At 41.5% G+C, this 11,157-nt stretch overlaps 1 long non-coding RNA gene across 6 annotated transcripts; it reads right to left on the reverse strand.

Annotated features, from left to right (window-relative positions):
* Positions 1-7,515: 7,515 nt before the first annotated feature.
* On the reverse strand, positions 7,516-10,454 carry LOC120286858. 6 transcript variants are annotated; one of them, XR_005545572.1, is made up of 5 exons: positions 10,426-10,454; positions 9,529-9,668; positions 9,324-9,422; positions 7,807-8,181; positions 7,516-7,607 (listed from the first exon to the last, which is right to left on the reverse strand). It is a non-coding gene; the product is annotated as an uncharacterized LOC120286858 (long non-coding RNA). The 6 variants fall into 6 exon arrangements; XR_005545570.1 differs by lacking the exon at positions 10,426-10,454 and adding an exon at positions 9,893-10,140; XR_005545571.1 differs by lacking the exon at positions 10,426-10,454 and adding an exon at positions 9,893-10,140 and having other exon boundaries at positions 9,529-9,786.
* Positions 10,455-11,157: the final 703 nt, after the last annotated feature.

Raw genomic sequence — 11,157 nt, forward strand, 5'->3', positions numbered from 1 at the left:
CACTTAATTTATGTCGATTGCAGCATGTCTTCTTCGGACTGTGATTTGTGTGGGTTATATATCAAAAGGAGTGTCTTTCCTGACATATTGAGTTTGAGTACGAGAGATCTAAAACCAGTCAAAGAGATTAAAAGTAACAAGGCCGCCAAGAAGTGTCAAACTTTGCTCTAAATGTCCATCCGGGATAATAGAAAGAAACTGATTGTTTTTTCTTTTCTAGATTCTGTCCACAGTTTCAGTGCGTGGAATTTCTGTGTCTTCCCTTGAGTTGGGAGCTGGAGTGAGAATTCTAGGGCAGATGGAATTAAAAACAGATTAGAGTTCTTTGGGAGGAAAGTACAATGGGACCTTGTTTGGTAAAAAATTGTTCCCCCGAATAACTACTTTTGTTCTTTTGTTCTAGGAAACGAAAAGAATAGAAACATGTTTGCAAAATTTTTGTTCGAGAATAAAATCTATTTTTTTTGTTCCCCGGAATAGATTTGTAACAGAATTAAGAAGTAGAAAAAGTAGTTTCTTATTCCCAGGAACAATTTCTAGAATCAGCTCCTACTTTTTTTTTTCTCCTTGTTTCCTTTCTTTTCGTTTCTTTTCTTTTCTTCTCTTCCCCTTTCTTCTTCTTCCTTTTGGCGGTCGCCGCCCTCGGTTATGGCCGGCAACCGACTAGACAGGGGCCAACAACCTCGCCCAAAGCACGTCGCCAGCCCCGGCGACGTCCAACCAAGGCTAGGCTTCGCCCAAATTTGGCAAGGCCGAGGTCGCCCACCACGGCAAGGCAGCACGCCGAGCCCCTCTAGGTCGATAGTGGCCCGACAAGGTCAAGGCTCACCTTGGCTCCCGCAAGGCTTAGTGAGCTTACCGGGCCTCACCCGGCGATCGCCGCCAGTGGTGGCAAGCGATTGGCTACAAGAAAAGGAGGAAGAAGAGAAAAAGAAAGAAGAAATTAAAAAATAAATAAAAGTATTAAAAATTAAAAGAAACAAAAGAATTTAAGAATCCTACCAAATGCATTTCTATCCTAGAAATAAAATTTTGGGTAATTATCAAGCGCGTTCTTTGCTTAGAAATTGTTCAGAATAGAATCGAAAAAACAATTTTTGATCAAAATTTGTTCCCGAACGGAATCGTTACAAACGCACTCTAAAAGTGTCAAAAGTTATGTACGAGTGCTCACTTTGATATCAAAATTTTCCGCTGGATCACTTAAATGACGTCATTTTTCTGTCAAATCAAAGAAAACGATCACTTTGGTGTCACCCTACAGAGATTCCGACCAAATTGATTATGTGACTTTTATATTGAAAGAAAAAGGTTGACATGGCTTTTAAATTACGTCATTTTCTATCCTCCTTAATAAACGACATCATTTTGCGAGTCATACGTGAAATCAGGCCTTACAAAACGACACCGCACAACTCATATGGAGATTGAAATTAGGGTTCTTCGTTCGATCCTCGCCCCGATGCCAATTGTAGCTCGTTGCCCACCATCGCTCTTCTGTCATCGCTCAACCAATGTCGTAATTGCTTGACCAGGTGAGTGACGATGAGGTCATTCATGGCGTGCGTGCCCCTCTTGTACAGGGTGCCCATCCTGCAACGCGAGCTGGTGCTTGGCCCCACCATTTGTGGGCTTGGCCCGCTAGGGAAGGTGGAGAATGACCAAAACAATGGAGGCACGCGGTCATTTCGGGGCTTGGGAGTGAGGAGGCTGAGGTTGTTGTTTGGGCAAGGGGGAGGAGGAGGAAGGAAGAGGGGTCAAAAGTTGAGATGGTGGACTAGGCTCTACTCGGAGACGACCGGAGTGGGTCCTTCTTAAGGCGAAAGGAGAAGGAGGAGGAGAACAAGAGCTTGGGCTTGTCAATAATGTTGGACTGTAACTGGTGGTGGAGCAATGCCGGTGGTCTTGGTGTTGGTGTTGTTCTTCTGGGGAGGAAGACGACGGAAGCCCCCGTCCGCTCGCTCTCTCTCTCTCTCTCTCTCTCTCTCTCTCTCTCTCTCTCTCTCTCTCTCTCTCCATATATAACTTTTGACACTTCTCATGCTTACCCCGAGTTCTTTGTAACTGCCGAGACAGAAAATTAGAAATTTATTTATTTTTACGATCCTTTTCAATCAAAATCGATCTACATCATGTCAAAAATAGAATTTTGTGTTTTATTTTCAGCATGTTCCCATGTTCGTGCAAAATCGTTCCTAACCATAAGTTCATTTTCATTCACTTTGGATTGAAATTTGATTCTTTGTCGCATTCCGCATGCGTATGTATTACAGGAATTTGCGTCGGTGATGATTATGTAATTCACTTCACCCGAACGGAGAGCAAAACAACCGTATTCCCATCACTGTCCAAGCAAGAAATTTTGCCTCCCTGCCCAAAATGTGAATACCAGAAGAACATCAAGCGTGGGGTCGTCAAAACTTGTCTTGATTGCTTCCAAAGGGGACGGCATAAAACTCAGATCCCTTCACTTTTATGAACACAGGTGGCCACTCCTAGGGTATAAGCACAAGGCAAGGAACGAGCACCACATTACTCTATACTAGATTGCCCAATCAAGTTGTTGATACAGCTTGCAAGCTTCATGCTAACAATGGCTTTGGCATATAGCCTCATCAACAACAACTGCGAGCATTTCGCCACATTTTGTCGGACCGGCATTCGTGCAAGCAAGCAGACAGCATTTCTTAGTGATTGCAAGCGGAAAATTAAGGAAGCCAAAGAATGGATCATGAAGTCGCTGAAGAGAAACTGAATTCAAAGCGATCCAACCCTCCAATCTTGTATTGTCTGTCTGTCTGTTTTTTAATATCAGTTTCAAAGCATATTCAATTGAACTGGAATGGGCGGCGAGGCACACACACGTGCAATACGCACAATAAAAAAATTGTGAAAAAAAAAAAATGCGCCCCTACTTAATTTTATACGTATGTACATGTTTATGTGAGATATATTTACAAATTTTTGGCAAGTGTCTCGCAATGGTCATTACGTTCAATGTCCGGAAGTATGATCAATCACTGTTAGAGGTTGGTGTTCCTTATGAGCATAGGCCAATGGTCATCGTAAATAAACTGTGAGAAGACAGTAGCTGAAGCTGGTGGCACATTCTCATGTCATTTCATTTATTGTGATTGTGAAAAAAGGGAAATGTTTAGGAAGGTCCACATATAGTCGATCTATCGATGACAAGGGGGGTGATTTTTTTTAGTAGGGTTTCGAAAAATGACTCACGGCTTAACAAGTGTCTTAAAAGAACTCGTCATACAATTCTGCGAGTGAATGTTGTACTTCATTTTTTGGAAGTTTAGCACTATTTTTTCTGCTGTGAGAGAACAGCCCAAAGGTCGACCGATACTACAGATAACAGGAAAAAAGTACCAAAATAATTTATAAACATTTTGTATTGGTACCAATTTAGTCCTAAACTTTTCAATTGGACCAATTTAGTCGTAAACCTTTTCACATTGATACAAATTCAGTCCATCCGGCTAATTTAAGCTAGGAAAATGTGACGGGCCGTCGACGGTCTTATGTGGCGCCACGTTGATAAATTTTATAATTTTTTTTATATTTTTTTCAGATTTTTAAATTATTTTTTCTTTTTTCCCTTTTCTCTTTTTTTCTTTTCTCCTTACCATTGGTCGGGCGAGGTCGCCGGCGGCCGATCGACCACGCTGGCCATAGGCTAGTCGGGGCGAGGGGCCCGCGCCCTCGCGGCCACTAGCGAGGTCGCCGCGCCCTCACCCCACGGAGGCAAGGGGGTGTGGCCCCGCCCAAATCCAGGCGAGGGCGCGGCAGCCCTCACTCGTGGCGGGCGGGTGTGGCGGCCCCGCCGGATCCGGCGAGGGCATGGCGTCTCGTCTCCTCCGGCTACCCAAGCGTCTCCTTCTCTCAATCAACCTCAACGGTGCTCTCTCTCTCTCCGCCTGCCCGCACGCACGCAAGTTCGCTTCCTTCCGCGAGCGATCGCGTCTTGCCGAGACGTGTTTGTGAGAATGCCGACCGAGCCTTGACCACCACCACTTCTTTCATCGATAGCTACGAGGCTTGAAACCCGCGGAGGGCCGTGCCTCGCCCTCTCGGACTGGGCGAGGGCCACCACACCTCGCCTCTCGCCACGAGCGAGGGTCGCGCCCAAGCTTATGGCCAACGCAGGGCGCAGAGGCCCTCGCCGGCCAATAGGTGAGGTTTCGGCCCTCGCCCGACCAGCCCGTGGCCGGCGATGATCGGCCGGGCGACCTCGCCGCCAAGGGGTAAGGAAAAAGAAAAAAAAAAAAAAAAAAAAAAGGAAAAAGGAAAAAATAATTTTTAAAAATCTGAAAAATATATAAAATTATAAAATCTGTCCACATTGGCGCCACATAAGACCGCCGGCGCTCACGCAACAATTTCCGGCTTAAATTAACTGGATGGACCGAATTTTGTTACCAATGTAAAAAGGTTTAGGACTAAAATAGTCCAATTAAAAGTTTAGAATGAATTGGTACCAAAGGTTTATGACTATTTTGGTACTTTTCCCCGATAACGTAGACACATGGCCAACGAAATTATATTGATGCACGTATTGAGTTATGTTTTAGTCGCGAATTTTAGCATACGCCTTTATCATTTCTTTAAGAGAGAATTCAAGCGCCAGCAGAACAAAAAAAACAAGTGCCGAAAGCGGGGTTCGAGATTATTGTCGTGAGAATTCGCGTGCACTTCACCTTCAATTCAACTATACAGGCAGAGGTAGACAGAAAATGGATCCGTTTCGTGAACAGACATTACTGATAAGAGTTGGTCGTGGAGTTGAAAGCAAAAGAGTGTGCGGGCACTCTTGTACTCTGGCTGCGTCGCGCTTTAGATCGGCACTTTCCGGAAGCGAAAAAGACAGATCGATCGCCTCAACAAAACCAACCTCGGATGGGGAATAGGAATGCTCCACGCGCTTCCGAAGAGCAGTAGACCTAAGATGGGGTTGCGTGCGTGAGATAACAAAGATCCTGAATGCTTAAAAGATATGTACTCGTTTCAAACGCATTGAGAAAATGACCAATTTGACATGTGTTGTGGATTCGATTAGATAGAAGTGAGATTTTCCTTTTATTCATTTTAGTTCCTTCATTCATTCATTTACTTTTTGCGGGATTTTCTTTTCTATCTTTTTGCTTTTTTTTTTTAATGATCATCATCACGTGGCATATCCAAAACCCACAACACACGCTCCTTTGGATTCCATTATTCATTCACCTCTCTCTCTCTCTCTCTCTCTCTCTCTCTCTCTCTCCAAAACCCACAACACAAAAATCAAAGGGTCCCACCTTCAAGTAAATGAGGCCTCCTCCTAAGCAAGAAAATTCAAAAAACCAAAAAAAAAAAAAAAACCTTTTTCTCTCTCAAAGGGTGATAATTAATTAATTAATTTTCAAGAGTGACAATTAAAATAGTTTTGGATCATTTTGATCTGAAGCGACCAAAGTAAAGTAATATTGCAATTCCATCTTTCCTTGCTAGAGAAAGGTGAAAGTGGATACATGTTGATAACGTCAAATTTCCAAATCCCATCAATTGTAGAGAGGTCTTTTTTTTTCTAAACTTCTTATCTATCATCATTGAAAGATTTCCTAACCTCGTAGTAAATATAACATACCTATTCGAAACCCTGTTCTTTTTAATGCACCTGTTGAAATAACCATTTTATTGGGGGCGGAAACTACTGCAAAGACTCAAATCAAAAGGCACATTGAACTAGATCAAGGAGAAATAGGAATATGTGAAGAGGATGATTTGAAGGGACACAGGAAAATCCACAAAAAGAAGAAATGTCATCATGTTTCAAAATAATAATAATAATAATAACATAACATGGAAGATGGAACTAAGCCAACTCCCACCAAAAAAACGTAGCCAAATTCAAACCGCACCCCTATCATATGCACAATGTGCAATACTAAAATCTTCATGTGCGCATCTGTCAATTTCTTTCATTCATAAACACTACCAGATACCCTTAGTCCAGTCACAGTTGCTTTACTTTCATGTCATCGTTATCTTCCTTTTTACGGTGGACACAACACAGATTGTTGAAACAGTTTCGTAACACTTGCTCGATAAGTTGGTGAGGTAGATGCAGCAACCTCACGAGAAGCCTACTCTGTCATTGCACTAGTGCAAATAAATGCCCACCTATTGGTCCTAAGCAATCTCCGGAGTGAAATGAAAGCGCATGCTGAGCAAAGATCGAGTCAAAACTTTAAATTTTGGATGGGAGGATAGAGAATGAAGCAATAATACATCGTATTAATGCTAGTAGCTCACGCTCAGTTCCAAAGCGACTTTAATGTAAAATACCCATCTATTGAAGCACCTCATTCTTGACCCCCATCTATTGAAGCACCTCATTCTTGACCCGCATATCGATCATTATCACGGAAAAAATGGTGCAAGATGGTGCAAAAGAACATAGCCCCGACACGTCGTAAAGCAAAACCAGCTCGGAGACCCAAACACATCTCTCTATATTCTCCCCCTATCCAAAGGACATGAATCAATCAAGTCGAATTCTTGTGGATCTTGCTTGTCATTTTGTGAAGAGGGGGGGGACCAGTCGACAAAAACGTCAGACAGCATTAGTCACTGTCTGTATAGGCCAGGGCAGTTACAGAATGAAAAGTGAAGCACCGGTAGAGAATTAATGTCAAGAGAGCCAAAGGACTGCGCCACCAAACTCGCCTTTTCCACCGACTCCGTACTAGCAACAATTGACATTTTGCGACCTTTTTTGTGAACGAGCGTTTAATGAAAGTTAGGTTAGATCTTTCTGAGTAATTGAGCCCACGGACAAGAGGATATACCTATGATTGATTGGACAGCTTTTCCAGACTTTCCGTCACTTGTGACTGTTGAAGAGTATGTCCTTTTTTGGAGGACCGGCAAGTGCTGGATCTTAATTGTTAAGGACATCAGAATCATTCAAAATCAGATCTGACCACTGGCATTCAATGATGGGTCCCGCCAGGATGTGTTTTGCTGCTGTATATTATTATTATCAGTTTTTTTTTTTTTTTGTTGAGGTTTGAGTATTTTAAAACCCCTAAATACATGAACATCACCGTAAGATAGTTTAACATTTCTATCCGGCCTATACCGTGTGGTTAAGGCATCACCTACAGGAACCATTGGCAGGTTTGGTTGGTGACTCGGGCGCCGACATCTGATATTTTATTATATTACCGGTGACTATACACTCGGGGTGCTGCGTAGCCATAACTTCCAATAACCTATGTCTGTCACAAGTGATCTGTCTTCGTCTAGACTCTTTCTTGCCAAACCAAAATCTGATATTTTGGTGTTATAGCACTGTCGAAACACATGCCAAACAAAAGGTCAAAGTGGATAAGGTCACCAGTAGAAAACTTGGACAATGCGCAGATTTAATAAGCTTAGCTCGGGCTAATGACTGGTATTATAAACTAACTATGAAAAAGAGCAGCTTGGGAATGTGCATTTTAGATGATCATAACAACAAAGCCCCGGACCAAAATATAAGGAAAGCATACTCAGGTGGCGAACCAGGTTTTGAAGATGCTTTGCAATAATAGCTCCGTGTTATATGTGAAAACCTGCCAGAAAGAAAGACTATATGCATAAGTTTTCAAATTCTTGCTGCTTCCAAAATGCAGGAGGGGAATTGCAAAAGAAGGGATATCGCAAACTTATGTGAGTTATTTCAGCAAAGGAAAAGATTTTGGAACCAAATTATAATGGTAACAACAATGTGGTATTACTTAATTTAATCTAAGTAACAAACATGAAACTTACTGAGCCCAGCAATATGTTTGAGGGCTTGAAATCTCTGCAGATTATTTGCCTGTCTAACTGGTGCAAGAACGTGAGGCCTGGCTGCTCTTATTGCAAATTTAAGCCATGTGACCCATGGAAGTGGTTTAATGGCCGAGGCCCCCTGCAGCAAGAAAGACCATGATTTGTGTAGTACATTGAAACAAGAAAAGATCATATTTGCCGTAAATTTGAGACAAGCATGTATATATCGTCCAAGAGAGATCCTTAATTCCAAAGAGATGGTTCTTTAGGGTACCCTTTGGCATTAACTCATGGACAAGAAGTAGTTCTTTATCCTCTAAACAGTATCCCATTAGCCTGACAATGTTTGGATGAGAGAAAGTTCACCACTGACTGCAAAATATTATCACTCTCATATCAAAATAGGGCAAAACCTCATAATATCACTTTTTTTTTTAGTATGCAAAGCAAACAGGCATCTTCTGCGGAAAAAGGGAGGAGAACAACCAATTTGTGTGATAAGAAATCAAATAAAACCACATTGGCACTCTCAGCGCCATCTACCATGGATGCGCCCTACACATTTTGGATGGCAGCAAATAATCTGAAATAAAAACTGGGATGAAATATTCAATGATGCATCATCACCCATGTTGAGTAGTAAACCCTGACATGTGAACCGCATGGTTGAATTTCATATGCCTTACTGTAAACACACAACCTCATATTCATGTAAACCAAGAAGTAAGCAAATCTTAAGTGCTCAACCTATATATAAAGTGAGTAACAATCCCTCGCATGATTTTGACATCGTTAAAGCCAATAGAGGATAAGAATGATGACTGTATGGGTGACCATGTAGAGTCTAAACCACAGAATCATAGAAGCTCTGATATGCAACATGAGAAAAGAATGCACTCATCTTGTGTAGTACAAAGTAGATGTCCACCTTCCAAGAGACAGCATCTTGAGAGATAATCAATTTTGAAAAATTCAAATGCTAAATAGATTTATGTGGAGGCTAAGTCCTACCCTCCTCATCTTTTCCCTTTTAAAAGACTTGTATGCAATAACATGTTGACCTCCATTTACCAGGTGAATCATGAAAAGAAATTGGCATAATCTTATACATTCTTCCTAGGATACATGAAGGAGAATAGTTTTGTCCAGTGTCCCCTAAAGTAGCATAACCAAACTCAGACAATTATGTCACCTCACTTTCAGGGCACATCTTTCCACAAATAAAATATCCTAAGGATGGTTTTAGTTCCTAGAACTTTGTTCAGAAATTCCAGAAGTGGCTCTAATGTCGCAAAACTCATATTGGGATTAATGTTTCAGGTACATTATAGTGACATCCTCTGAGTTTAGCTTAAAAGGCAAGGATATAAGTCCCAATAGTTTTTGATGCAGGGATTATAGGCCTTCTGTGAAATGCCAGAAGACTCCCTACATTTCAAAATTTACAAGCAATCACAAGAATTTTACCATAATATTTATAAACAATGAGGATTCATAAGATGTTTCTACTTTACCTCTCAAGAACCTTAGAGATAGAAGCTTAGCTGGCAAAGCTAAGCTGGTGAAGCTTCTCTCCTGCCACTTGCTTCCTCCACTTCCATGCTGTTTGGCTGCTGGAAAATAAACATGCATGTAATTTGCACCACACAACTCAGCCATAATAACTGTAGGACAAGATTGTGGAATTTCATGATTAAGATCAAGAACACAGGAGCTCACTTGAGGTTTCTGTCAAATGATCCTAGGATTTACAGCACCTTGCCTTCTCATCCACACATCCTGAGACAGCCATTGAAACGTGCTTTCCAAAACAGAAATGCCTTAAACATTTGTGTCTCATCACTTTACATCCTGACAAACTGTTCAGCAAATTAGTGGAAACAGCTCTTTTCAGAATTTTTTGACTACTTGCATCTCCAATGGTACATGCGTACGGAATCTTAAATGAGCAGTGCATTTCACCCGGCTCTGTGCCTGCTGTTTGATTTTGAATAGAGAGAAAATAAACACCGCAAAATTAATGGCTCCAGACATAGGATAGGCAAATTTTTACTCTTCTATTGCATGTCTGGAAAATACTTACACGAACTTCAGAAGTCCTTGAAAACAAAATCTCACAAGATTTCTTAATGTTTTTATGTGGACTTGAAACCATACAATGGAAAAGCAAGCTGACTTCTCTCCAAGCTCTTGCATAGAATTGCTCATGGTCATGAGACAAGTCAAGGACCCTACAATAAAGAATAAGAGGAGCAAGCACCGTCCTTTCCTAAATAATTGCAATCCTAACAGAATAATATGGTCCATATTGTCAATCTAGCTCCCAGAAATATGTGTCTTCAGTTGGGCAACAACATATATTCTCAAAGGAAGAAAGCAAGATGAGATAGTGAACCTCATATGAAATTAGCCACACAAAACCAGAACAATCTAGCGACAAAAAGGCCACTGACATCTATCATCTCATACTCATTTTTCTACAACAAACTATGTATCTGGACACAATTCTTCTCCCACCATCATAATAGAACTTCTTGCTAAAAATACAATGGCAACTATCATTGAATACTACAAAGCACATGCAACCCGAGCTTTCCTGAGAGGAACTAAGATTACCTTCCACTCTTTAGATCCTTGCATGCTCTTGGGTTCAATTTTTATGGCAATTGGAGTAATTCTTTTGCCGTGGGAAGACCCCTTGTCATCAAGGCAGCCTTTGAAGACTACCAAAACCACCCTTGCCGAGAATTGTATCAGATCTGAGCTTCTTTGCAACTTTCAGCTCTGCAGAACTAAAGACCCTGACTTCTGAAGTGGAGCAACATAATCACTTGGAATAGACTCATTCAACCTCCCTCTTAACCTCCTGCTCAGTCCATCCTCAGAAGACAATGAACTGCTTAACAGTCGCAGCTGGTCCTCCTGTGACTACACAACTGAAGAGAAGAAGGTTAAGAATTTGCTGTGAGATGAAGACAGGAGCAGATGAGCAGGACCTAATTGAGTTGTAGAGATGTCGGTGGGTGGGAAAAGAGTTAGTTAGCAAAGTTAGAATCTGAAGTTGTCAGTGGACGTGTATGAAGCATATTCGTTCATAATCCTCTTTGTCTGTAAGTTGAGGCTTGCATGAATTCCAGGATAATTCAGAAAGCAGGAGGGCAATGACAAGTATGACATGCAGAATATCTATACGATGTATAGTTAGGATTCCAGCTCTTGCATTGAAACTCCAACACAATATTAAACAGCCCTTTATCCTCAACGATCAAACTGTTGGGACTGAGTCCATCTTGGATATCAAACATGCTCCATAAGTACACCACAACCAATATGTTACATTCTCGTGAC

The sequence above is a fragment of the Eucalyptus grandis genome, chromosome 8 (assembly GCF_016545825.1).
Source record: "Eucalyptus grandis isolate ANBG69807.140 chromosome 8, ASM1654582v1, whole genome shotgun sequence".
Classification (NCBI taxonomy): Eukaryota; Viridiplantae; Streptophyta; class Magnoliopsida; order Myrtales; family Myrtaceae; genus Eucalyptus; species Eucalyptus grandis.